A 6,000-nucleotide genomic window follows, 5' to 3' on the forward strand; every position below is an offset into this window, starting at 1 on the left:
GACACAGGGATGGGGATATCGGGATGGGGACACCGGGATGGGGACACAGAGATGGGGACATCGGAATGGGGACATTAGGATGGGGACACCGGGATGGGGACATCAGAATGGGGACATCAGGATGGGGACACAGGGATGGGGACATCGGGGTGGGGACACAGGGATGGCTCTGGGGATATCGGGATGGGGACATTGGGATGGGGACACCGGGGTGGGGATACAGGGATGGGGACACAGGGATGGGGACACAGGGATGGGGACATTGGGATAGGGACACTGGGATGGGGACCTGGGGATGGGGACACCGTGATGGGGACATCGGGATGGGGACTCCGAGATAGCTCTGGGGACACTGGGATGGCTCTGGGGACACTGTGGGAAGGCTCCTTTCCCTGGGAATGGCTCCTTTCCATAGGGATGGTCCTTGGTTCTTCTCCTGCAGATGATTCCTTTCCCTTGGGATGGCTCCTTTTCATGGGGAAGGTTCCTTTTCCCGAGGATGGATCCTGTCCCCAGGGATGGTTCCTGTCCCCAGGAACCCACACACGGCTGGAAGAGCTCTGCAGCAATGCAGGGGGAGACCAGGCTAAAAACCCTCCTAAAACACCTGAAAAATGCTTTTTTTAATATATATATATTAAAAATAAATGATCTGTAGAGGCACGGTGTGATCAGGTCTGTTCAGCGCACCCCACACACAGCGCCCGCTCGGCCAGGGATGGTTTCTTTTCCCGGGGATGGTTCCTTTCCCTGGGGATGTGGCTCCCTCCTGCATTCCCAGATCCAGAGATCTTCCCAAGGCTCTGACCGAAGCCTTGTGCCAAGAGGTTTTGATTTGAAAGGCAAGGGCAGCAACAGAGAGCTGGGGAAAGGAAAGGAGTTTTCTTCTCCCTCTCCTTTTCTTCTCCTTTCTTATTCTTCCTTCTCCTTTCTTCTTCCTTCTCTTTTACTCCTTTTCCTCTCATTTCTTCTCCTATTCTTCTCTTTTCTTCCCATTTCTTCTCCTTCCTTCTCCTTTATTTCTTCTCCTTTATTTCTTCTCTTTCCTTCTCCTTCCTTCTCATTTTCTTCTCCTTTCTTCTCCTTGCTTCTCCTTTCTCCACCTTTCTCCTCTGTTCTCCTTTCACGAGTTTTTCCTCATGGTTTTGGCTGGCTGTGGCCCCCAAGGACCCGAGCTGACTTGCTTAGATTGAAATGATCTCCACCTTGCCCTGCTGCCTGCTCATCCCATAAAACTGGGCTCACCTGCGTTTAGAGGAGAAAAGGGAATATTCCCCATCTTTTAAACAGTATAAAACATCAGCAGCTAATTAATTTTTCCTCAGCATAATGGAAATTTCCCAATTTACCTGAACAGAAAATCTCAGACATTCCAAGGGAGTTGGCAATTCCTTAAAAGCAAAGATCAGCTCAAACCCCAAATGCCTGATTTCGTAGGGAAAATGAAATCTTGAGCCCGTGGTGACTGTGCAATGACTCTGAGCCATCCCTAAGGGAGAGTCTCAAGCTACCATATCCTAAATTGTGAAGAGGAATACAAAACCACAAAAGGGAGAATGAGAGGGTCACAGAAGGTTTGGGTTGGAGGGACCTTAAAGCTGATTAGTGCCACCTTCCACTGTCCCAGGCTGGTCCAAACCCCAGCATCCAACCTGGCCTTGGACACTGCCAGGGATGGGGTTCCCAAACCTCCCTGGGCAGTCCCTTCCAAGGCCTCTCCATCCTTCCCATGGGGAAATTCCTCCTGAGAACCACCCTGTGTAACTCCCATACATAGATGTCATTCCTTTATCCTTTCAGTTTTGTAAACTTAAAATTTCCAAGCTGGTCAGTATGAGGTGTGTGCAGGAAAGGACTGAGGGCAATTCTGAAGGCAAACCCACGCTGGTTCCCCTGTTTAGGAATTCAGGTGTGTGAGGGACTTTGAGACTCTCCTTAAAACGATTTTATTTAAGCTGAGAAAAAGGTGAAGGACAAAAGTGAGACAATGACTGTGAGTCTGAAAGGTGGCAGATGCTCAGTGTGAAATGGGGGCACTGCCGCAGCCAGGGCTGACAAACAACAATTCCTGTAATTTTGGGATGAAATGCCAATGGTGGTGGAGTGCCCATCCCTGCAGGTGTCACCTGGACGTGGCACTCAGTGCTCTGGGCTGGGGACAAGGTGGCCGTGGGGCACAGCTGGGACTCCGTGGGCTGGGAGGGCTTTGCCAGCCTCAGGGATTTGGGCATTCTGTGAAAGAGGCACATGGGGACTCAGGAATGGCCCTGGGGTCTGTGGGCTGGAAAATGAGGATTGTCCTCTGCTCCAGCCCACGGTGACTCCCTGCACGCTCCTTGGCTCCATCCCTCCCCATCTGCCTCGGAGCACTTCAGAATTAACTCCGCAGCTCTTCGCTTCTGATGAAGCAGGGACACGGACAGCAAAGCCACCACAGGTGACCTCTCCCAAGCAGCATTTTCCTGGCAGGATTTCAGGTCCAGAGCCACTCTTGCTGCTTCCCCTGTGCTGGAAGGGAACGTCCTTGGCCTTCGGGGTCCCCTGGTGTCCCCAGGCCGGGGACGCTGCGGTGTCAGCGGGGATGGGGATGGGGAGGAGGAGCAGCAGGGACAGAGCTCGGGTGACATCCCGGACTCACCCTAGTGCAGAGCCCGGGGCTTTTCCTGGCTCTGGCTCTGGCTCTTGGGTTGGCCGGGCTCCTGTGCCGGGTGGGGGTGGTTAATTTTAATTAAGGCTGCCTGCCCGAGAAGCCCCATCTGTTCCAGGTAAATTGTGCGGCTGATTCCTCCCCTTGGCAGGCGGACAAGGAACTCTCGTCGGCTGCGGGGAGGATGGGCGGGCAGTCCCGTGTGCCGGGGGCTGCGATCCTGCTCTGCTTCCCTGGAGCCAGCCGGGCACTGCCGTGGGTTGGAATAAACCGGGATAACACCGGGATAAGACTGGGATAACGCTGGGATGAAGCCAGGATAACGGGGAGTGCAGACCCTGCAGAGCCTCTGCTGCTCCTGCCCTGCTCCCAGCACCTCCCGTCCTGTGCTCTCCCCATGGCTCCTCTGCTCCAGGGAATCCCCAAATCCCTGATGCTGGCAAAGCCCTCCCAGCCCACGGAGTCCCAGCTGTGCCCCACGGCCACCTTGTCCCCAGCCCAGAGCACTGAGTGCCACGTCCAGGTGACACCTGCAGGGATGGGCACTGCAAACCTCCCTGGGCAGCTCTTGCCAAGGCCTGAGCACCCTTTCCATGGGGAAATTCCTGCTGCTGTCCCAGCTGAGCCTGCCCTGGCCCAGCCTGAGGCCGTTCCCTCTGCTCCTGTCCCTGTTCCCTGGAGCAGAGCCCGACCCCCCCTCCCTGCCCCTCCTGTCAGGCAGCCTCTTTATTCCCAAAGCCTACAGGATGCCTGAATTCCAAGCCACATTTGCTGGTGCCCTGCTCAAAGAATCCTGGAATCCCTTAGGTTGGAAGAGCCCTTCAGGACCCTCCAGTCCCAGCCCCACCATCACCACCCCTTAACCCCGTATCCCAGGGCCAAACCCTCACCCCAAGGTTTGATGAGGACAGGGCAGGAGGTCACAACCAGTGAGGCCCTTGTGAGCTGCACTTCAGGAGATCCTTGTCCAGCCACAGCATCTCCCCGTCCCCCTTGGAGCCCTTCCTCCTCTCCCTGGGAGCTGCACTCACCAGGGAACCAGAGGGGCTGATGGAGGATCAGCCTGGGGACACTTCTGGGACACTGAATAATCACCTCAGTGCAACCAGTCCTTGTTTGAAATCTGACTTTGTGACCCACACCCAGATATTTGGGCTTGTTAGAGCTGTGAGGTGGGGAAGGGTCTGGAGGGGCCACAGGAGGAGCTGAGGGACAGCTCGGATCTCTGTTCTGGGGCTGGGACAACACCCAGGGAGTGCCTGGAGCTGGGTCAGGGGAATTTGGGATGGGTTTGAGGGAAAGGCTCTGCCCTGTCCCAGAGGGTGCTGGCACTGCCCAGGCTCCCCAGGGAATGGGCACAGCCAGAGCTCCAGGAGCTGCCAGGGATGCCCAGGTTGGGATTGTTGGGGGTCTGGGCAGGGACAGGGCTGGGACTGGATCATCCCTGGGGGTCCCTCCCAGCTCAGGATATCCCATGATTCTGCGGTCACTTATCATTTTTTAGGACTGAAACCAAGTACCTCAAGGGAACAAATTTGGAGGAAGTTTGAAATCTCCTGAGTGGGAAGGGACCCAAAAGAATCACCCAAATCCAACTCCTGACTGACTTCACTCACACTCTGAAGCAGAGAGTGCTGCAAATGTAGGGAAATGCAACACAAATATCGTGTGGAACTTAAACCACAGAGTTTTGCACTTCTATGAACCAAACAAAGGAAACAGCTCCGTTCTGAAATCTGCAGCAGCACTGAGGAGGGACCAGCCCTGTGTGTGCAGTGCCTCCCAAAGCTCCTGGCTCTGCTCGGAGCAGGGCAGGTCCTGGTGGATCCCGGAGCTCCTGACACTGCTCAGAGCAGGGCAGGTCCTGGTGGAGCTGCCCTTGGAGCCATGGAAGTGTCACAGTAACCCTGTCCCTGGGCGCGGGTTTGACACAAAGCTGCATTTCTGTGGTGTGGGGAGCAGTATTGAGGCAAAGAAGTTCCAGCTAGCCTGGGCTTGCTCTTGTGGCCAAGTGTGACAAGTCACACAGGTCCCAAAGTGTCTGACTGTGTTTGTCCGGGCTTCCTGTGACGCCAGCACAACTGAGAAACCAGAAACCATAAACCACCTCTTTCTAGCGCTCTTATTTCTACACAAACCAGATTTCTCCAACCTCCAGCAGCTTCTCAGAAGAACTGCAGGTGCCCAGCAACCACCTGGGGTTTGTTGGTGTTTGATGTTCTGGGAAGAGGCCCTGGTTTGCCTGGACCCTGGTGCTGCTCTGTCCTTGGAGGTGCTGCTGAGTTCTGATAAAACCTCTGTGATGGGGACAATGCCTGGGCTTGGGAAGGGCCCCAGAGCTCATCCAGGTGCCTGCAGGTGTGGGATGATCCTGCCCAAAGCCACGGTGGGAGCAGGGGTTGGATAGTGGTGCTGCTGTCCCTCCCTTTGGGACAGGAATGTCACCCCCTTTGTCTCGGGGGTGTCACAGGTGCCTGCAGGCTTTGCTTTGATGCTGCTCTGGGTTCTCTGTCCTGCCACCTTCCCCAGAAGTTGGTGAGGCACAGCAGGAAGGAGGAATCTGGTTCTGTCTTTCCCAAAAATACCCTTTAGCATCACCTGAAGGGAAAGGTAGGACCTGGCTCTGTGTCCATAGGCAGGATTCTCCCCTGGACATAACCACCAGGAGAGATGTGAAATCCAGACTGGCTTGGGTTGGGAGGGACCCTAAAGCCATCTCTTGGAACCCTGGAAACTGGGAATTTGAGAATTTCTGTGCTGACAGGCACTGACCCCCAGGAGAGCTCTGCATTTGACCTGAGGCTGTGGAGAAGGCTTCCAAAATGGAATGATGGAGCTGGGATCATGGGGGTGTAGTTTGAATAGAAGTGTGTGATATCACACGGGGGAAAACTTAGAGTTTAAGGGTTTAGAATACAGCAAGATATATAAACCAAGATGGAGGTTTTAAGGCGAAAGTTTTGTTCTTCTTCTTTCTCACCTTTTTCTTCATGGGTTTGTGTGATTAGATAAAAAAAAGCCTGCATTGCAGGCCATGGGTGATTAATTATTGGGTAAAAAGTAAAAATAATTTAGTGTTCATTCTTAATTGGACAATTTGTCCTTAAAAGGGCTTGCAAAAGGAGAAATACGTTTCCATTTTTAGCTTGTTAGCTAGAAGTGCTGTAGAACTCTCTGTAGTATCAGTAAGGATTAATAAACATTAATCAACAAGAAACACTGTCTCTCATGCTTTTAATCTTGTTCCTGGCAAAAAGAAAGTAAAACACAATACAGTGGTGCCTCTCATGTCCCAGCCCTGCCATGGCAGGGACACCTCCCACGGTCCAAGTCTGCTCCAGCCCCAGGGTCCA

Source organism: Cinclus cinclus, chromosome 2 (assembly GCF_963662255.1).
Source record: "Cinclus cinclus chromosome 2, bCinCin1.1, whole genome shotgun sequence".
NCBI lineage: Eukaryota > Metazoa > Chordata > Aves > Passeriformes > Cinclidae > Cinclus > Cinclus cinclus.